This window comes from Propithecus coquereli, unplaced genomic scaffold (genome assembly GCF_000956105.1).
Source record: "Propithecus coquereli isolate 6110/MARCELLA unplaced genomic scaffold, Pcoq_1.0 Scaffold5, whole genome shotgun sequence".
NCBI lineage: Eukaryota > Metazoa > Chordata > Mammalia > Primates > Indriidae > Propithecus > Propithecus coquereli.
The window spans coordinates 6,066,336-6,089,427 of NW_012150840.1; the positions used below are offsets into that span (position 1 = coordinate 6,066,336).

Here is a 23,092-nt window from a genome sequence, read left to right on the forward strand (position 1 = left end):
ATAGATTTGTCTATTCTGGTCATTGCATATAAGTGAAATCATGCAGTATGTATTCTTTTTTGACTAATCTTCTTTCACTTAGCATAATGTTTTCAAGATTCATCCATGTTGTGACATGTATTAGAACTTCATTCCTTTTTATGTATGAATAATATCCGTTATACTGCTATAGCACATTTTCCTTTTTCATTCATCTATTGGTGGACATTTAAGTTGTTTCTACTTTTTGGCTACTATAAATAATGCTTCTATGAACGTCTTTGTACAAGTTTTTGTGCAGACATATGTTTTTTTTTTTTTATTTCAGCATATTATGGGGGTACAGATGTTTAGGTAGGACATATATTTTTATTTCTTGTGAGTATGTACCTTGGAGTGGAAATGCTGGGTCATAAATGGTGATTCTATGTCTAACTGTTTGAGGGACTGCCAGTTTTCCAAAGTGGTTGCACCACTTCTAAAATTTTATCAAAGCCTTTATCATCATTTAAGGTGAAGTCATATTATTTTTCACCTTAGGCCCACAAATGTGAATTTTTTAATATTGAGTTATCCTTCATTCCTAGTATAATTCTCAATGAGTTATTTCTTAATGGCATCTCCCTAAGTTTCAGTTTTGTTATGTATAAATTGTGAATAATGATACTATCTACCTCATAGGGTTGTGAAGATTTAATGAGATAATAAGTGCAAAGTGCTTTTCCTAGTGTTCGGTATGTAGTGAATACTCAATAAATGTTTGCTGTAGATTACTATCTATAGTGGTAGCTTCTCAAAAAATTCAAGACATTTCCTAGCCCCAAAGTCTGAGCCAACTAAATTTCTGTGCAGAGAAATTTTCTGTGGGGAACAATGCACTTAGTAGTTAAGGGCTCAGGCACTGGAATCGAGCAGACATGAGTTAGAATACTGGGTTTGCACTTTCCAGCTCTGTGTCTTTGGCACACTTTGTTTAAGCTTACAGAGCTTCACTTTTGTCATCTGAAAAATAGGGCTGTTAATGTCTACTTCATTCGGCTAATGTGTGTATTAATCAAGATCTTTTACATAAAGCACTTAACCCATAGTAATAACACGATATAGAGTGAGTTGGACCTTGAAGGGGAAGAATAGTTAGTCTGGCAAAAGAAAGATGTTCTATGAGAAGGCAATAAACTGACCCATGTTTGACTTGACCAGGATAAACCATCTCCTCTTCACTCTTCTTTCCTCTCAAAAATAAAGTTATTTCCTAACAGGGCAAACAGTGGTATGATGAAGGCAACACTGACCAGGGAGTAGGGAGACCTGGATTCTAGTTTTGGTTCTTCCATGAATGGCTGCTTGGCCTTGAATAAATCACTCTGCAACTAGATCAGTGGCTTTCAAAGTTTTGATCACACCCTGAGATAAAAAATGCATTTTACACCATGGTCTAACGTGTATGTGTTTATAGATATAACTGAAAAATGTTTCATAACGTAATACTTATTCTTACTACTGGAGTATTGCATTCACTTTCTGTTGCTATGAAACAAATTACCACAAATGGAGTGTTCAAAACAACACACATTTATTATCTCACAGTTTTCATGGGTCAGTGTTCTAGGCACAGCTGAGCAGAATGCTCTACTCAGGATCTTACAACTCTGCAACCAAGGTGTCTGCTGGGGTTGTGGCCTCTTCTGAGGCTTGGGGCCCTCTTTGCACCACACAGTTGTTGTTAGAATCCGTTTCCTTGCAGCTGTAGAATTTCTGGCAGCTTGCAGCTTTTTCAAGGCCAGCCAGAGAATCTCTCTGTGAAGGATTTGCCTGATTAGGTCAGGCCCATCCAAGATAATCTCTCTTCGATTAGCTCAAAGTCAACTGTGAAATGGGCCTTAAATATTTCTGCAAAATCCCTTCCATTGCCATATAACTAACATAATATTGGGAGTGATATTCCATCATATTCACAAAAACTTCCCACACTCAAGGGGCAGGGATTATATGAGATCACTGGAGCTCATCTTAGAATTCTGCCTACCGTGTGTGTGATGTACTCTGATATTTTCTACTCTTTTACTTCCCTTAAAAATACAGATTTTTGCCACCTAATTAATGGGTTGTGCCAGCAGCTTGAAAACTCTGGATTGGATGATTTTCAGAGGTCAAGAATCTATGCTCTCAAGCACAGACCAGACCCTTGGACACTCTGGCCATGGGGACTCTGGCCACAGGGGCAGGAGACAACTGTATTAATAATTTGTGCAGAGAGTTTGAAGGTGTCAGTGCAGACTTGACTGAACTTCTTCGGCTCTGACCCTCACAGAGAATTCCTGTCTTTCCAAGTTGGGAGCCGAGCCTCCCAGCATGCTGAGTACTTTATTTGGACAACTCCCAAGAAGAGGGAACAATCAGGACAAACTCGGAAGCTGCCAGCTGTCATCAGTTCTTTCTGGCTCATCAGCTCAAAGGAATGCCAAGGAGGTAGGGTGTTGGGGGACAGGCCCAGGCCCAACACAGCCACCAGCAGCAAGCAAGTGACCTGTGCTCAGGACAGTTCTCCTTTCTGGGCCTTAGTTTCCATCTGCGGTAGAGGACTCTCTAAGGACTCCTTCCATTCAGAACATTTGTGACTCTGCGAGGAAGCAGAATTGCCATTTTTCTTAGAGGCTGACACAAGAAGGGGACCATCTCCAAAGAGGTAGCTTTTTTCTGCTGGCCAATGACCAGGAATGTTCCAGAAAAGTTCAGCAGGGAGAAGCCAGATTGTGAACTTCCCAAGAGCAGGGATGAGGACTCCCCCAACTTTGGGTTCCTGCCTCAGATATAGAACCTGACACCTAAAACTTTGCTTAGCTGAACAAAGGGACCCTGGGAAGGACGCCTTTTTTTTTTTTTTTGCTTTGATCTCCCAGATCCCACCATCTTGGCTCAGGAAAAGGAATTGATCATGAACATGTCAGACGGTGGGGCTGTAAACCCTGCCTTCCAAGGAGTTTAAAAGGAATTAGAATTCTTCCCATTAGAGGCGGCTGGAGCCATGGAATATGCTGCAGCGGGGCGGCCAGAGACCGGAGTGCAAGTTCTTGAGTCTAAGACCTCGGGCCTCTGCAGGGCTCGCTAGCCCCTCGACTCATTCCAGCATCACTCCTGTCTCCTGCCCGGGGTCTGGATAGGACTACAGGATAGGAGTGGGGGGACTTCTGGGGTGAACTGTGAAATGGGGAAAGAGAGGTGGGGATGGGAGGAGGGAAAGAAGGAGAGAGAAGGAGAGAGAGAGAGAAGCGAAGTAAAAGACTGGTTTTAAGACTAGGTTCCCCCCACCGTGGGACTTTTCAAGGCAAAAACCAGAAAAACAAAAAACCCTCAAGTATCTTTTTCTCTCTCTCCATCTCTATCTCTGCTGTAGTCTGAATGATTGTGTCCTCCCCAAATCCATACGTTGAAACTTAATCCCCAATATGACAGTATTAAGAGGTGTGGCCTTTGGAAGTGAGTAGGTCGTGAGGCTCCATCCTCGCGAATGGGGTTCATGTCCTTATAAAAGAGGCCTGAGGGGGCTTGTTCGCTCCTTCAACCATATGAGGACACACAGAAGATGCCACCTATGAGGAACAGGCCCTCACCAGACACCAAATCTGCTGGTGCTTTGATCTTGGACTTCCTAGCACTGTGAGTGATACATTTCTGTTGTTTATAAATTACCCAGTCTAAGGTATTTCTTTATGGCAGCCCAAACTAAAGCAATCACTCTCCGTCCACTGACCCCGCAACAGAAGTTGTTGAACTAGCAGAGACGTAGCTGAACAGGAGGACCCAATGATCCACTCTGGGATCAATACGAAGTTTAAGACATGCACCATCCATGCAGAGCGCCCTCAGAAGGAGCCATTCTCAGACATTCCTCGCTGTGCCAGCCTGCCCAATGTGCTTTTGCAGGTGTGAATCCCTGGGAGGACTGCTCCTTCCCCCTTCCTGGCATCGCCTTCCCTGGGCAGGGAGCTCTCTCTGCCAAGACAGCCCTTCTGGCCTCTGTGTGCCCAGTCCTGCCTTCTCAGGGGAGGAGGCCGTACCAGCCACCTTCCCTTTGCCCTTGTTCACCAGCTCTGTCTGTGCTCACGGGCTGACCACAGGGGTGACATGCATGGGATCCCCTGTCCTGTGGTTTCTGACTGGGCAAGATATTTGTGTCTGTTGGGGGCGGGATATCAATCTCCTGACTCCCTTCCCGCCGCTGGCTGCAGCACATCCCTCCCCTGAAAGCGACACCTCCCAGCAGACTGCTCTCTCCACCCACCTTCTGTCTTTTCAGATTCTAGTAACTGCCCACTCTGTCTCCATGTCACCTCAAGGATATTGCACTTCCCTTTGTGGATTTCCATGGTGTGCCCACGCTTTTGTAAAGAATCCCTTTATTAAACTTTGTTCAAATTCCACAGTTTGAGTATGTCATCTATTCCTGCCAGACCCTCACTGACAAGAGGATTGACTCACTTTGATTCGTTCAGAAGGAGGAATATGGTCTGTCTATTCCAATCCCTTCTGCTTTCTTTCTTCTTGGATGCTGGTCTTTCTACATTGTTGTGCAATAAATGCTCCCTGCCTCCTTCTCCAGTGTGGCCTGTGACTGGGTTCCAGTTCTGTCTCCTTCTGGGCTTTGATATTAGGTAGCCCTAAACAGAAATATATTCATCGATATTAGTGTTTATCGGTAATAAATATGGTCTCCATCTGTTAACTTGTTTGTCTCATTTCTCAGCTGGACTTGGGTAGGGAGAGGGATGGGAAGGGGCCCCTCATGTGCCCCAAGTGGGTCCTGCTGCCCCTTGGGCTGCTGGGTGAAAGAGGCTCCCACAGTGAGCCCTGCGTAATGGAAAGCGGTGACCACTGGGAAAGTGGGTTTGGGACGGCCGTGGCCTCTCTTTCCCTAGTGACGTCCTGCCTTTGCCGGAGGAGGCTGCTGTGAGGTGGGTGGAAGGCATGTGTCCTGGTCTCTGTCAGAGCTGCTGAGTGAATCACGGTGGCTCTGCGGAATTGCTCCAGTTGTCTGGAAAGAAGGAAGCCCCTGAATGACTCATCAGTGGCTATTTTACTGTCCCAAGGCAGCGCCAAGAGGAGACACTCCTGTACAAAGGGGCTTAGAACCAGGCTTAGGAAGCCCAGCCCAGCAAGCCAAGGGCAGAGGGCACAAGCGCCTGAGGGGAGGAGGTACTCCAGTCTCAGTGAAGAAGAGTGGACAGTTGTGCAGGGGAGGGGCCCTGACAACTCTCTGGGCCCCCAGTTCCTGTCACCCTCTCTGGGGGTTACCCAAGGGAACTCTTCACCCTTTAGCCTTCTTCTGGGTTCTTGCCTCTGCTGTGTGTGCTTGGAAATGCTCATTAATTTTAATACTAACATAAGGAAAGCTATTATAATTAGGAAGGTGAATCCACTGCAAAATAAATCCTCTGATGCATTTACAAAGGAACGAATTACCTATTGTTCAGGATGGTTCTGCTCCGCTCTCCTTCGGTTAGCGCAGCTCACAGCGAGCCAAGTGCGAACTACAGCCCTCATTCCACGATGGAGAAATATACGGCGAGGGCCAGAGGAGCGCTACAGACAACAGGCACAAACAAGTTTCAAGGAGGCAGAGATCACACGAGGCAAGGGCCGACACAAAACTTCTCACGGAGCTGGGAATTGAACTAGCTTTGAGCCTGGGATGATATTCTACCACGTAATTTGTCATGGCTCCCCATGACTTCATTGCATAGTTTCACCATAATTTATTTAATCAATCCCCTATTGTTGAACATTGAGTTATTTCCAACTTTTTGTTACTATAAATAACGGTGTAAGGAACATCCTTATACTCATATTTTTACATATTTATTCAATTTTTTAAACAATATTTTTCTTGAAAGGGTGTTGATAAGCCAAAGGGTATGCACAAATTTTTTAGATCATTATTACTTTTTATGATTACCGAAGTAATACGCACTCACTGTAAAACATTCAAACACAACAACAGGGTGTGGTTTTTGTTTGTTTTTTTTTGTTTTTTGAGACAGAGTCTCACTCTGTTGCCCAGGCTAGAGTGCTGTGGTGTTAGCCTAGCTCACAGCAACCTCGAAGTCCTGGGCTCAAGCGATCCTTCTGCCTCAGCCTCCCGAGTAGCTGGGACTACAGGCATGTGCCACCATGCCTGGCTAATTTTTTCTATTTTTAGTTGTCCAACCAATTTCTTTCTATTTTTAGTAGAGACGGGGTCTCGCTCTTGCTCAGGCCGGTTTCGAACTCCTGAGCTCAAACGATCCACCCGCCTTGGCCTCCCAGAGTGCTAGGATTACAGGCCTGAGCCACCGGGCCCAGCCAAGGGTGTGGTTTTGAAAATGAGTCTCCTGGAATCTCACATACCAGAAATATGTTCTGACAACTTTTTAAAAATGCAACACTAACATGCTGCAACAGACCCAACTCTGAAGACTCACTTTTCCATCACACTTTGAATAGTCACCAGGGCCCGGAACCCACACCACGGCCTGATGGCTGATTCTTCGGATTGGAATGTCCTTTTCCCAGATAGTCACACAATTCCTGCCCTCACTTTATTCAGGTCTCTGCTCAACTGTCCCCCTTTCAGAAAGGCCTTCCCTGACCACCCTACCAAAACAGCATATCTCATAATCCTATTTCTTCCTAGCACTTATCATTATCTGACATTTCATTATATATCTATTTGTTTTCTTCTTATTTATTTAGAAAACACTGTGAGGCCAAGGACTTTGCCTTGTTCTCTGCATATCCCAGTACCTGGAACAGAAACTGGCACATAGTAGGTACTGAATAAATGCACGTTGAGTACAAACCATTATCAAAACCTAAAAAATGGACCTCTAATGTGATGCCGAAAAGGAGTGGTGAGAGCAGATATTCTTGCCCTGTTCCTGATGTTATGGGGAAGTGCTAAATGTTTACCAAAGACAGTGAAAGATCCTTATCACATAATGTGTAGACCTATGTGCCTATGAGCTTGAAGGTTGAGCAAAATGTGGGAAGAAAGAAGACATTGTTATTCCGTTTAATAAAAAAACAGAAAATATTGGAAATAAAGTTCCAACCATAGAAGAAGCTGCAGAAGAAATGAAGAAAGTGATGATGATTTAGATTTTGATACTGATTTAGAGGACACAGAAGATAACAATCAAGTGAATTAATGTCCTATATTAAAAGTCAGTTTGAGAATGTGAAAAACGCATTGTCGAATGATTGAATGAAATTAAACTATTTTATAGTTCTGAAACCTGTTCTTTTTTTGTGTGGTTAGCAAGAGTCTACTGATAGTAACTACTACTTTTTTCAATTCCCCTATATATTCATTTGAAATACACAAGACAAAATCCATTGTTCAACACACAAATAAACATAATTAACTTTGGAATCAAACAAAGAAAGAACTGTTCAAAAGAGCGCTGTATGTATTTACACAGATGAAACCTGCTTTTGTTACTTAACAGTATATCATGGACATCTTTTCACATCAGTATGTAAATCTTTCTAGTCTGCAAAGTAGCATCATAATTTATTTACCCAATTGTCTTTTGATGGGCATTTGGGTTGTTTCCAATTTTTCTATATTATAGATAATGTTGTATTGTACATCCTTATACATATATACTTGCATGCTTTTAATGTTTTATGTCCTTTATCTGAGATGATGAGAAAACCTACAAGCATAAGTCTAGCCTGATGTTGGAAATGCAGACTTAGAGCTGAGCGATATTTAGCTTGGGGGTAGACTGGAGACTTCTTCACACAGATCTGGTCTTTGAAGTAATAGGAATCAATGAAATATAAAGGAGGAAATTGAGCAAAGCTTGAAGACATGAATCTTAAGCAATGTCTGCAGTTAGGGTAGGAGGAGGAGGGCTAGAAATTATTCATTTATTCAACAAATAGTTATTGCTTGGTATTTTCTAAAGGTTGGAAACACAACAGGAGCAATGTAGATTTTGTCTCTGTCTTCCTGTGGCTTAGAGTCTAATGGGCGAGGAACACAGGAAATAAAAAGTGAAATCTGGGCCAGGCGCGGTGGCTCACGCCTGTAATCCTAGCACTCTGGGGGGTCAAGGCAGGTGCCTTGTTTGAGCTCGGGAGTTTAAGACCAGCGTGAGTGAGAGTGAGACCCCATCTTTACTAAAAAAATAGAAAGAAATTAGCTGGACAACTAAAAATATATAGAAAAAATTAGCCGGGCATGGTGGTGCATGCCTGTAGTCCCAGCTACTTGGGAAGCTGAGGCAGGAGGATCGCTTGAGCCCAGGAGTTTGAGTGCCACGGCACTCTAGCCCGGGCAACACAGTGAGACTCTGTCTCAAAAAAAAAAAAAAAAGAACTCTGACATTCCCAATGGTGTGAATAATACATGGTGACACCGAGTACAGAGGCGGGAACTGCCACTGACTATTGCTTGTAAGGCAGGTGCTCTGGAAGTAACATTTATACATAGAGACTAGAGTAAGTAGGGGTTAGCGGGTGAGGGGTCGGGAGTGAGGAAGACTGTTTCAGGCTGAGGGTGTGAAGGAGCATGGCATTTCCAGAGCCCCGAAAGAAAAATGTTCATTGTGTGTGATAGGAGAGTTGAGGTGAGAAGGGTGGGGGGAAAGCTGAGATTGAGGGGTAAGCAGGGGCCCTCAGGGCCATGTTAAGGGGTGTGGCTTTTTTTTACAGACAATTAAGAATTTTAAGCTAGGAGGTCATGTGATCAGAGTTACATTAGAACATCACTCTGGCTGCAGTGTGGACAATGTATTGAGGGTGGGGTGGGGCGTGGCAGAGGACAGGACTTCAGGGATAGCAGGTAGGAATCGTTGGCCCAAATCAGAGTAATAGTGTTGGGCATAAAGAGCAGTGGATGGATTCCAGAGGTCTTTAGGAGGATTGGAAGCTATAATTGACAGGACTTGGCTACAGATTGGATTTGAAGGGGGAATGAAAGTGAAGAATCAGCCTGGGAGTGGTGGCTGATGCCTGTAATCTTGGCACTCTGGGAGGCTGAGGCAGGAGGATCGCTTGAGGCCAGGAGTTTGAGAACAGCCTGAGTAAGAGTGAGATCCTATCTCTACAAAAAATAGAAAAATTATCCAGGCATCATGGTGCATGCCTGTAGTCCCAGCTACTCAGGAGGCTGAGGCAGGAGGATCGCTTGAGGCCAGGAGTTTGAGAACAGCCTGAGTAAGAGTGAGATCCTATCTCTACAAAAAATAGAAAAATTATCCAGGCATCATGGTGCATGCCTGTAGTCCCAGCTACTTGGGGGGGCTGAGGCAGGAGGATGACTTGAGCCCAGGATTTTGAGGCTGCAGTGAGCTATGATGATACCACTGCACTCCAGCCTGGGTGACACAGAGTGAGACCCTGTCTCAAAAGAAATAAAAACTAAAAAAAGAAAGAAAGTGAAGAATCAACAATGATAAACAAAGATGAAGAGCAGCTTCTGGTGTGGGTAACTGAGACAGAAAGAGAAGCTGGACCAGAAAGGAGTAAAGATGAAATTTTTACTCTGGGACAAGTCGAGTTTGAGGTGTATGTGGGATAGGCATGCAGAGACGCCACAAAGACAAGAGAGAGAGATCTGGGCTGGAGACAGAATTAGGTGTCGTCAGCATCCAGACAGAATCAACGCCTTAAGCAAATGTCAACTCCGTGAGAGCTCCGTGAGAGCTTTGACTCTCTTCTTCCTTGTGGTACTCTCAGGGCTGAGAACATTGCCTGACTTATGGTGGGTGCTCAGTAAATATTTGTGGAGTGAAGGAGCGGATGAGATCACTCAGAGACAGTAAGGAAAGACGGAGGCCCAGGACAGAAAGCCAAGGTGCACCACCCCTGCACAGGAGGCAGAGAGAGAGAAAAGCTTGTCAAGGGCACAGAGAGGAAGCAGTCAGAGAGGGAGAAGCCAGGCGAGGAGAGGTGGGAAGTGGTGAATAACGTCAGAGCTGCCGAGAGTAAGTCAAAGAGGCAACAGGGGTCAGGGAGACTTTGGTGACAAGGAGGTCACTGGTAACGTTCCTGAGGTTGTTTTTACTGACACATCAGAAATAAAAGCCACATTTTAGAGGACTGAGGAGTGACCCAGAAGGATGTAAGGGGAGACATGGAGTCACATGACCCTTTCAGTAAGTGTGACTGTGAAGTAGGTATGAAAAAAAGTGAAAATAAGACATTTTTAAAACAAGAGGTAGAGACTTAAGAATGTTCCCATGATGTTGAGAAAGAGCAGCAGAGAGGAAGAGGATAAAGATTTAAGAACAGGAGAGGAGAACTGTTAGTGAGGGGTCCCTGAGGAGGTGGGGAGGGATGGAGTTTCCTTCCAGATGGAGGAAGTGGTTCAGGTCAGGGAACATTACTAGTCAGTAGACAAATGCAAATTAAAACGATTACACATCCATCAGAATAGCTGAAATTAAACTACCAATGACATCAAATGTTAATGAGGATGTGGAGCAACTGGAATGCTCATAGACCATTTTGGAAAACAGTTTGGCAGTTTCTTACAGTTAGACAAGCACATATTCTGTGACTCAGCAATTAAATGTCTAGGTATTTACCCAAGAGAAATAAAAACATATGTCCACAAAGAGACTTCCAAGAATGTTGCTAGCTATGTCATTTAACTAGCTGAATGTCTATATTGTCAGGATTCTCCAGAAAAACAGAAACAATAAAGATATACAGTATATCTATCTGTCTACCTACTTACACACACACACACAAACACACACACACACGCACACACACGGATATGAGATTTATTATAAGGAATTGGCTCACATGATTAAGAGACTGAGAAGTCCTGAGATCTACTGTTGAAAGTGGGAGAGGCAGGACAGCTGATAGTATGTTTCTAGTCTGAGTCCAAAGACAGAAGAAGACTGATGTCCCAGCATGAAGACAGGCCAAGAGAGTGAATTCTCCCTTACTTAGCCTTTTGTTCTAGTAAGGCCTTCAGTAGATTGGATGAGTCCCACCGACACTGGGGAGGGCAATCTGCTTTATTTAGCTTACTTGTTCTAATGTTAATTTCATTCAGAAACACCCTCACGGACCCCGAATAATATTTAACCAAATATCTGGGCACCCTGTGGACCAATCAAGTTGACACATAAAATTAGCCATCACAAGTCCATCCCTTATCAACTTGGCCCCCATATATATCTCCTTAAACCAGCCCTAATCTGCAAATAAAGGCAGCAACAAGGTCATAATTCCACCTGACCTGATACAACTATCCTGCATACAAGCAAAAACACACTAACCTCTTCCCCAGAAGAGGAGCTAAAGTAAATATCAAAGAGTGATATTTACTTTCTCCTTGATATTCTGTAACTTAATACTATGATATAAAACAACAGTACTATGAAATACTAGAAATACTATGATATAAAGTTAATACATCTTATGTTACATGATAAGGGAATAAGAGAAGGAAGAAAAAGATATTTGCTTAGCATATACATAGAGTAGTATATATGTATATATATACACACATGCAAACCTATTAATAACAAAATAAGGAGGAAATACTTATGACAATTACAGTCCTCATTTCTGTAACTGGTTGTAGAGTTGTAGCTTCTTCCACTACCCATTCTGTATTCCCTTTGCCCTCAGCAAGCACCTCAGTTGGTCATTGTTCTTTGCCTTGTGAAGTGACCCAAGCCTTCACTCCTGCAGGCTGTGGGCCATTCTAGACCTGACTGGGTTGTTGCAGTTTTCCGTTGACCTTTATCACAGGGCATGCCCTAAGGGGTCTCTGGACAAACTCTTCCTTACCCCACTGTGGAGTAGCAGTCCAATTTCCCCTTGATAGTCAGGATTAATCGCCCCAGCCAGCACAGATACTCCTCTCTTTGCCTGTTGATTCAGAGGCATAAAGAGTCCAAGTGGCCAGAAAGCAGTCTTAACTTTCAGTTCAATGAAATCATTGTTGTGTCTCCTGGTGGAAACATTCCTCCCTTTGGAACTACAACCACTAAGCCAGCAGAACATAACATCATGAGAAAAGGAACCAAAAATTCTGCTAGTGGGTCATGAGGGGTAACAGTGGGTGGTGCCATTCTCACTTCTACTCCTTGATTCCCCAACCTGCGAATCTTGGCTATAGTAGCAACAGCATGATATATTAAATGCTGATTCAGATCATATACAGCCTTCTAGAGAACCTTGCCACAGACCTACAAGGTATTGCCACCTAGTCGGTGCTATAACTGAGTCTTCCAAAGACCATCCCACTGTGCCATCAAACCAGCTGGTTTGGATGGTGGGGAACATGGTAAGATCAGTGAATTCCATGGGCATGGGCCCACTGCCACATATCTTTTGCTATGAAGTGAGTTCTGTGATCAAAAGCAATGCTGTGTAGAATGTCACGATGGTGGATAAGGCATTCTGTAAGTCTGTGGGTGGTAGTCTTGGCAGAAGCATTGTATGCAGGGAAGGAAAATCCATATCCAGAGTTAGTGTCAAAATGCTACCCCTTCCATGATGGAAGCAGTCAAATGTAATCAACCTGCTACTGGGTAGCTGTCTGATCAGACTGAAGAATGGTGGCATATCAGGGACTGAATGTTGGTCTCTGCTGATGGCAGATTGGGCACTCAGTGGTCAGGTCAGCCTTGGTGAATGGAAGTCCCTATTGCTGAGCCCATGAATCCCCTCCATCCCTGTCACCATGGCCACTTTGTTCATGAGCCCATTGAGTAATGACAGGGATGTGTGGGGAAAATGGCTAACTGGTTTCCACAGAACAGGTCATACTAACGACTTGACTATTAAAATCCTCCTCTGCTGAGGTCATGCTTTGGTAAGTAGTCACATGGGGCATGAATATCTTTACATCTTTTTTCCATTCATAGAGGTATATCCACATACCTCTTCCCCAAGTTTCCTTGTCACCAATTTTCCAATCAGGTTCCTTCCAAGTCCCTGACCATCCAGCCAAACCAATATCCACAGACTATGAATCTGTATATAATTGCATGTCTGGCTATTCCTCTTTCCAAGAAAAGTGAACAACCACATGCACTCCTCAAAGTTCTGTGCATTGGGATGATTTTCCTTCACCAGTGTCCTTTAGGGATGTCCCAGAAAGGGGCTGTAGTGCTACAGCTGTCCACTTTCAGGTGGTGCCTGCATATGGTACAGAACCATCTGTAAACTAGGCCTTGGTCTTCTTTTCCTCTGTCAACTGATCCTAGGGCACTCCCCATAAGTCACAGGTGCAGGATGGGAGGGAGAAGGCAGTGTAGCAAGAGTAGGAACGATGGACCGGGCGTGGTGGCTCACGCCTGTAATCCTAGCTCTCTGGGAGGCCGAGGCGGGCAGATTGTTTGAGCTCAGGAGTTCGAAACCAGCCTGAGCAAGAGCAAGACCCCGTCTCTACTAAAAATAGAAAGAAATTAATTGGACAACTAAAAATATATAGAAAAAATTAGCCGGGCATGGTGGCGCATGCCTGTAGTCCCAGCTACTCGGGAGGCTGAGGCAGGAGGATCGCTTGAGCCCAGGAGTTTGAGGTTGCTGTGAGCTAGGCTGACACCACGGCACTCTAGCCCGGCCAACACAGTGAGACTCTGTCTCAAAAAAAAAAAGAGCTGCCTCTCAAAAGGAGAGGTTCTATCTTCAGATGATAGCAGGGCCTTGCTCCAAATTCCTAAAGGCCTGCACTTCCTACAGGGGCCTGCCAAAGGCTCAAACAGCATTCCTACCTGCTGTTGACACTTCGAGCACCATTATTAGGTCTGCTGGGTCATATGGCCCAAGTGGCAGAGCAACTTGCACAGCAGCATGGATCTGTTTGAGAGCCTTCTCTTATTTGGGGCCCCACTGAAAACTAGCAGCCTTTTGGGTCACTTGGTAAATGAGGCAGAGTTACACACCCAAGTGAGGAACATGTTGCCTCCAAAATCCAAAGAGGCCCACTAGGCATTATTCTTCTCTTTTGGTTGAGGGGGACAGAGGCAACAACATATCCTTTGCCTTGGAATGGACATCTCAGCATGCCCCACAACACTGGGCCCCTAGAAATTTCACGGAACGAATCCATATCAGCAACAAAACTACCGCTGGTATAGCAGCTACAATTGAAGTCGCCACCCGGTTAAGTTTACCATAATCCACTGTCATTCTCCAAGAGCCATCCGTCTTCCACACAGGACAAGTAGGCATGTCAAATGGGGATGTGGTGGGCATCACCACCCCGACATCCTTGGTGGAGCTACAATCTCTGCAATCCCTCAGAAATTCAGTATTGCTTTTAGTTTACTATTAATATTTTTCTAGGCAGAGGCAGTTCTAGTGGCTTCCACTTGGCCTTTCCCACCATAATAGCCCTTGCTGCACAGGTCAGGGAACTAATGTGGGGTTTCTGTCATCTGCTGAGGATAGTATTCCAAGTGTGCATTTTTGGAGCTGGGGAAATAACCACTGGATGGGTTCGGGGGCCCACTGCACCCACTGTATTAATATTGCGGACCTGGGGAAAAAAATCTTGAGCTGCATTCACATGTGAGATTCATAAACTGATTAAGTCTGAGAGCCTTTCTGGCTCTGAGAAGGGGATACTAGGGTTCGAAAGAAAGAATTCAACACAAATGAAAAAGGAACCACATTCAACCATGGGGTGGGGAAGGTGTCTGTGTGACCGCACAGTGAGCAAGGCTGTGTTTGGGAGGTGGAAAGTATTTGTGAGTGTTCTTTGTGGCTGACACTTTAGCTTCTCTTTAAGCCAATGGTGGCAATCCCATTACCCTTGCCAGAGACTGGCTTAAGAATGGGCATGTACCCAATTCTGGCCAATGATACATGAAGGGGATTCTACAGGGGACTTCTGAAAAAAGCTTCCGTGCTTCTAAGAAGCAGACACAGGGAGAGAGTCCTTTTCTTCCCCTGGCTGTTATTGTGTCTGGTGCAGACTTCTTATTACCATAAAGGGAACCAGCTGGAGGACAAAGCCAACATCCTGAGGACAGGAAGGCAGAGGGATGAAGACAGCCTGGATTGTTGAGGACACTTTAAGCCACGCATTGAGCCACTGCATCTGGAACCCACTATGTCTAGACTTAGTATTATGTGAGATAACATACTTCCTCCCATGTTTCTATTACTCGCTGCTAAAGCACCCTAACTAACTAAGTAGGGGACTGGATTTCCTACATTAGCTGGTAGGAGCTTAGAGCTAATAAGATTTTGGTATTAAGGAGATGTCACTGCTATCTTCACAGGCTGGTGAGACCAGGACAATGGGGTCATTCATTCTTCTATACACATCAGGGGTAGCTCTTACTCCATAGCCCAGCTGAGCTAGGAAAATTGTATTTCCCTGTCTTTTGTTTGTATTTTTCTATTTTTTTGTTTGTTTTTTAAACCAGAGTAAATCTGACTTTGAGCCCCCAATCCTGTTCAGTGGACAGATTATTAATCTGCCATTCTGGGGGCTCAACCTCTCCTGTCAAAGATTGTGCCTAATTGGGCAAAAGTATGGCAATGTCCCATCCAGGCATCAGCCAATAGTCCAAGTTAAGTTTTCCTCTGATGCCTCGGGTCCCTTCCAGTTTGGTGATTTTGCGGTTTCTGAGTCACACTTGGGGTCCAGGAATTTTTGGTGATACAGGAAACCCAATGCCAAAGAACTTGAGTCCCCTGAGATCTGGCTGTTTCCCTGGTCCCTGGAATGGGCTCCATTCACACAATCAGAGTTGTGTTCTGTCTTTTTCTATTTTTCTAGTCTCTGAGCACTCTCTTCTCTCTCTTTGCCCTTCAAGGCCCTCCTCCCCGCCCCCTCCTCCTGCTCTCCCTCTGGGGTCTGCCTCATCTCACTAATGAGCCAGGGCTTTCAGCCAAGGCAGGAAGATCTGTTATCTCTGAGCAGCTTCTGTTTTCTGTCCTGCAAGGATTCCTGAGGCAAGAAAAACCCAAAACCCTGATGAGCAATGGCTGCTTGGAAAGAGAAGGCAATGGAAAAACACAACAGACAAATTAGTATCTTAATTGTCTTGTCACAGGTACCTCAGAGGCGACATGGAAGAACTCAGCCCCAAAGGAGGGCTGGCTCCATGCTGAGTGGCAGCGAGCCAGCCAATGAGAGTGGGACGAAGAGGGAGAAGGCGGGTGCTAAGCACTGCTGGGGAAACTTCCCTGTTAACTTGCAGAACCTGCCTGATAGCCCGAGAGCCTTGGGACAGGGCTGCCTCTTTCCTATCTCCAGGCCTGGGGTGTCCTAAAATACATTTCCATTCCCATGAGCATTTTGCCTGTACTCTACCTAGTGGTCACACAATGGAGGGCTGCTATAGCTACAAATCTCACTAGGATGTGCAAAAGATCAAAGGAGGTGACATGCGAAAGGTCTTGGGATTGTTCCATGGGAGGGAAACCCTGGTAGCCCAGGCAGGGCTGGAGCAGCTCCTTGTCCTCCCCAGCCTCGTCCCTGGAGGTCACCCATCTTACCGCCCTGGTGGTCTCTTGCAGCCTAATCTGCCACAGCCCTCCAGGTGGCACTGGGACCCCTGGTTTTCTGGACTTGCCTCAGAAGTAAACAAGAGCAGATGCCCGTGTAGCTTGGATTTACATAGTATCTTTCCACCCAGAGCTGAATGGACCTTTGAAATCATTAAGGCCGCTCCCTAATCTTACAGGTAAGGGTTCAGAGAGGCCAAGAGAGTTGGCCAAGGCCACCCTGAAGTTATAAGGGGACACAGCCAGGGCTCCTTTCCTCTCTCAGCCCTCCCTTATCACCCTCATCTCCCAGTCCTGTTCTGGAGCTGGATTGTCCCTCAGGTACTTTTCAATGATTTACCTGTCCTGTCTTATTGCTGCCTCTGAGGCCAGCACACCTTGCCCTTCCTGCTGACTGTGGCTCCCTCCAGGCTGTTGGGATGTCAGATGATTAACCCAAGGACAAGGAAGGGCACGTAGAGTCCACAGGCCTCAGATCTTGGACTAGGATCTTGCACAGTTGTCCTCAGAGCATTTTTGAAGAAAAACGGGACTGTAGGTTACTCAGAAGACAGCCCTGGGCATTTCCTGTTTACAGGTATATTCTGGGCATGCTCATTTGTGACTTTCTGACCAAAGTAATTCAGTGTGGAGATGACCTTTAATCAAACTGTGGAGCAAACAGGTCTGGAGTCTTTTGTCTCCCATTGTTTTGATTGCTTTATTATTTATTTTTATTTTAGAGACAGGGTCTCACTCTGTCACCAAGGCTTGGAGTGCGGTAGCATGATCCTAGCTCATTGCAGCCTTAAACTCCTTTTGCTCAAGTGATCCTCCTGCCTCAGCCTCCCAAAGTGCTGGGATTATAGGTGTGAGCCACCACACTTGGCTTTGAATGATTTAATAACTAATCAATCACATATTCTGAGGCTGCCTTATGTTCCAGGTCACTACCTGTGTACAGCATTTTATAATTCAGAATATATTATTTCATTAGCTTTCTGAGATTCTTTGGGTACTACTGTACCCATTTCACAGGCATGGAAACTATGAGCTGGCAGGGTTACATGACCTACTGGTCATCTAACCAGATCGATTATTTCAACGTGAAATAATCAAAAGGATCAGAATTCAGTTTTGAAGAGTTTATTCCAGTGAAAAGCTGGGAACAGCCATTCGAGTAACACAGACTCCAAAGGAATGGGGTCAGTGTTTCAAAGTTAAAAGTTAAGGTCTTGCCTATATAGCCAGAAAACAAAGAAATTTAGTAGGATTATAACATTTTCTACACAAGGCTGATTTATGAGTTACAGCAATTTAATTAGTTACAGTTTGTTTTTGGCTTCTTTTCATTTTTCCAATTTAAAAGAGTATATTTAACATTTTCATCTTAAGACAATGTGATAGTCGTGCAGTTTTTTGTGTGAGAGAGGAAAAAGGGAAGTTAATTATAATGAAGATCAACAGTGAGGAGGGAAGGGGTCTTCCCTGGTGCCTTTTAATAATTTATAACATTTTACAAAACAATATAGGTAAGGAAGAAGACTAATCTATAATCAGAAGAACAAAGGTTACAGCTTCCTAGTTTACAGCTGTCCATCCCTGACTCAGGCCTCATAATCATATTCCTTTAAGACACAAAATAACTGACAGTCCCAACAGTTTAGAGTTTGAATTACTTATTTTTACAGCTGTAGCTAAGATGATACCCTGGACTCTAGCACAGCAATCTTGTCTCTGGTCCTCCGCTATGTGCACACTGGCTATGCGGTCTGCAGGGGAGCAGGTAGGGGTGGGGGCGGTGAGGGGAGCTGCCTACCTTGGCAAAATTGCTCATAAAATATATGGGACAGACATTTCCAGGACAGGCAGACTAGGAAATGTTTTATTTCAAAACCACCAAAATTACCACAGAGTGGCTCTGTTTGTCCCAGGATCCTTACCTGCAAGCTTCCCATCCTTTGCTTTGCTCCTGGTTGTTTCTTCGACTCCATGATTTGGGCACTTATCTCAAACCAGGTCTTACTTCAGTCCGCCTGAATTCCATCCCTATGCCTACCTCAAACTGTCAGCGCCAGCCTCCTCCCAGACCCCAAGGCTTTCAGCTGCCCTTACTGGCTTTGCTGTCAGCAGTGAGTGGCACACCTCTCTAGCTGCTGACCAAACATGAGTGACCCCATTTAATTATTCTCCTGTATTCAAGCATCTCGGAGCAGTTGGTGAGAAAGCCAAGTGTAAAAGGTACCAAGTGATCTCTACCCAAAGGCAAATCCCCCATGGCCTGAGTCAGGGATGGACAGCTGTAAACTAGGAAGCTGTAACCTTTGTTTCTCTGATTATAGATTAGCCTTCTTCCTTACCTATATTGTTTTGTAAAATGTTGTAAATTATTAAAAGGCACCAGGGAAGACCCCTTCTCTCCTCACTGTTGATCTTCATTATAATTAACTTCCCTTTTTCCTCTCTCACACAAAAAACTGCATGACTATCTAACTGCAATAGGGCCTACAGAGGCTATAGGATCAAAGTTCAGGATAATTAGGGTCAGTAAAGTCCAGGCCAAGGACCTCTGGCCAGAGGTGCTTACCTTCCTGACCTCTGATGCCTCCTTATGCCAATTCATTCTCCCATCGTCCAAGATGGGTGGCCTTCAAACTTGCATGGGTGGAACATCACCAGGGGACCTGTTTAAGTTACAAATGTCTTTGCCCCCACCTAAACTTGCTGAATTGGACACGTTAGGTTAGGACCAAAGACTGCATGTTTAACAAATACCCTAGGACATTCTGATGCCAGTAGCCTAAAGAGCACACTGTAAGAAACATCGGTGTACTGAGTCGGAACCCACTTGCCATGCAAGTTTGAGCAAAGCTCTTACCCACTATAAAATGGGCATAAGAGTACCTACTTCACGGGGGAGTTGTAAGGATTAAGTGAGAAGATGGAAAGCAAAGTACTTAGCACAATGTCATATATAGTGAGCTTGCAAAAATGTTAACTGTTAGTGCTATTATGATTATTTTAATCGTGTCACTATTCAGTTAAACTCCCTGGTACTACTGCCTGCTTCAAATCTCTCCCTTGTCTGAAGGATCTTCTATTAGTTCTCTTCCTCAACCGTCTACATCCTGATCTCATCGAATAGATTTATTATCACTTACTCCCAAGCATAAACTAAAATTCCAGGACTGCTGCTGCCCTCCTGCCCAGCCACAGACACATGGACACACACGCACACACACACACACACGACCTATGCTCCAGCTCTGCACATTCCCTCCTGCAAATTCTGGTTGTCAAGGTGTTGAGAGTGTTGACAGAATTTGTCTTTGGGTGGGTGAGATTGTAGGTGGGCATTTTTAAATTTCTTTTCATTGCTTGTCTGTGTTTTCTGATTTGTTTGTCACAGGCATGTATTACATTTGTACCAAGAAAAAATTTATATTTAATTTTTGTAAAATCTAGCTGTTGCCATGTCTAGGAAACTTGCCCTCAGAAGTTCTGCTGCGTTCCAAGTGCTCCTTTGAACTCCCCGCCCCCTCAGCCCCTCTCTTCTTTGTGCCCTGTGCTATGTTTGCGTTCGCTAGCAAGTTGTTCCACAGGTGCTCTTCAATGGGGTGGGCATCCTTGGGTAGGCAGTAGGCACCTTGAGGGTAGAGGCTGTACCCTTTCTTCTGTAGAAATAGCTTGAATGTTTCTTAGCTGACTTCAGCTCTCCATCCTCCTCTGGGTACCATTGAGCCCAGGTGACTGTGAGAAGTAGAGGGTGCCTGGTTAGAGCAGGGCTTGGCGCCACTATGTTGAAGTTCCCATGATTCCCATTTTAAAATCCCTGACAGTTGGCCTAGCAGCAGAGTGAAATCTCTGAAGAACTTCAATGGATGCACAGGGCAGCTTTCAGCAGAGATTAGCTGTATCGCAGGGCATGGGGGCCTTAAGTGTCTTAGCCTGGTCAGGAATTTAAACCCAGATCTTGCACAATCTCCGGACATCCTTTTCTCGCTGGTTTTCTTCAAGCCCCTCGTGGCTCTGGGAGGCTTGGTAGAGCCTGAGTTAAGACTCATTCACTCATCCAGTGTGCATTTAAGCACCAAACATGATTAAAAACAGATATGATTAAGAACATGGGCTTGAGATTAAGCAGACCTGAGTTTAAATTCCAGCTCTGACCCTTAACTAACTCTGGAGCAAGTTATTTAACCTCTTCTAACCTCAGTTTCCTTAACTGGAAAACGGGGATGAAATTGTATCTGCTCGAAAGGATTATTGTGAGAATTAAGGAAAATAACGCATATGAAGTGCTGGGGTGCTCAGTAATTGGTAACGATCATGTGGTGATAAAAATAGAGACATCACCTCTGACTTGGAAAAGGTTTTTTCTCAAAGAGGAGAAAGAAAGCTACTCGTGTGACACAGACAGAGTCTAAAGTGACATACTCATAAGGCAGGAAAGGGAGACCACAGTGTATGGAAACGCTGGGAGCTTTGTGCTAAGGGAAAGAGTCTGAGAAGTCTTCAGAAAGGAGGTAAGTTCTGAGTGGGTCTGAAGGGGAGGTGGACGGTGCAGAGGTAGGCAGGGGCCGGCACAGTGTGATGGAGAGATGGCAGGTGGGCTGGAGGTTAGGAGCTGGTGACAGGGCTGCGGATACCGCTCTATAGCCTAGTGGTTAAGAGCTCAAGCGCTGGAGTCAATAGGACCCGTATTTGAGTCATTCAACAACTATGCGATCTTGGGAAAGTAGACTGGGTGGCTTATGAACAACGAAAATCTATTTCTCATGTTTTGGGGGCCAGGAAGTCCAAGATCAAGGCTCTGGCAGAGTCAGGGTCTGGTGAGGACCAACTTCGTGGGTCATAGATGACTGTCTTCTCACTGTGTCCTCACATGGCAGAAGGGTGAGGGAATCTCTCTGGGGTCTCTTTTTTAAGAGCACTAATCTCATTCATGAGAGCTCTGCCCTCATAGCCTGATCACTTCCCAAAGGCCTCACCTCCAAATACCAACACCTTGGGAGTTAGGTTTCAACACGAGTGAATTTTGGGAGGACACGAACATTTGGACCATAGCAGTTACTTATAAACCCATACTTGGCCTTGTTTTCCAGAAGAATCCCATTGCATCATCCATTCAGGTATCCCATGTATTTGAATACCTGCATTCATTCATCTATCACATAATAAAAATATATAATACATACATTATGTGTAATAATAGCTGACACTTAAATAGCATATTCTACATGCCGAGCATTGTTCTAAGTACTTGACATGTACAAAACTCATTTAATCTTCCCAATAATGCTGTGACATAGGTACTATTATTGTCCATATTTTGTAGAGGATAAAATTGAGATCCAGAGAAGTTAAACAGCTTGCTCAAGGTCATACATCTAGTAAGTGACAGAACTAGAATTTTTGGTCCCAGAGAGTCTGGCTTAGAATCCATGCTCTTAGCTACATGGCTGGTGAACAACCATGCTATTTGCAAAAACTCTGGAAAGAATGGAGGGACAAAAATATGACGGAAACACTAATCCTGCTAGAAGGAAGATAGTATCAGGAGGAGTGATAAGACACTTACAGTGAGATCATACCACCCAAGGCAGTGTGATCATGCGGCTTGGAGATCCAGGTAGAGCCAATGTGGGCCTCCTAGCATGCCTGAGTTATGTCACCTGTGATCAGCTTGGGTCATCAAATGAAGTCTCTGTTGCAGCCTCTCTAAAGTTAGTTAGTGGACTAACGTAGTGCTTTGCTAATACCTTTTTGCCACACATATCAGCACAGTGGCTGCTCCCGGCCCAGTGGAAGGCTGGCTGGGTGATAGAATGTGGCTGGGTAGGTGTAAACCCAGCCCCGTACTGATTGAAAAAATAACTCAAAGTACAGACACCTGAGTGCAGGTTGGGCTGTTGCCTCATTGGGTCATTGTATCATTCACCAGCTGGCCACCTATTTTTTGCCAAGTTCTCTTGTCTGTGCTAGATATCACCCTGAAAACATGTTTTGTTTTATTTTTTCCTCCCACATCCGTAGGATTATTTTACTTGGCCCTTCCTGGCTTCAAATGGCTTATGCTTTAGTGACAACATTTAGAATGTTGGAGCTAAAAAAAGTCCTAGACAGTGGTATCCTGGATACCAATTTGCAAGAACTGCTTGTTAAATTTTCAGGAATTTGCAAGCTGATTGTTAAACACAGCCATTCTCCCAAAATTGGATTGTATAAACTTCCAATCAATAAACTGTATTAGAAACAAAGGTAATAAACATTCAAAACTCATTACCTCATAATTACTTTACCACATGATATGCTACTGCATGGCCAGCTCTGAGTTTAGTGATATGACTTCGGTAAGCTTGAAGTTTAGCCATGGTGGTAGTATTTACAGCATAGAAATCAGCAAACACTACAAATTAGCACCTCCTCCCTCCAAAGCCTATTGTTAAACATTGCTCAGAACATCACAGACCCTAGAAATAATCAAATCTGATGATTTTCACCCTGTGTTTCAGCCAAGGGCATTGACTGAGGATCTTGGTTGCTGCCTGGAGGAGGCAGAGGAGGTATTTGGCAGGGTGAGAGCAGGCAGGGCTCTGCCCATTGCCCCAGCAACCTGTGTTTTTTTTTTTTTGAGACAGAGTCTCACTCT

The 23,092-nt window shown here is 44.6% G+C and overlaps 1 pseudogene; it reads left to right on the forward strand.

Moving 5' to 3' along the window:
- The first annotated feature begins 22,053 nt into the window (after nucleotides 1-22,053).
- LOC105819732 overlaps nucleotides 22,054-23,092 on the forward strand; it is a 3,688-nt pseudogene continuing 2,649 nt past the window's right edge.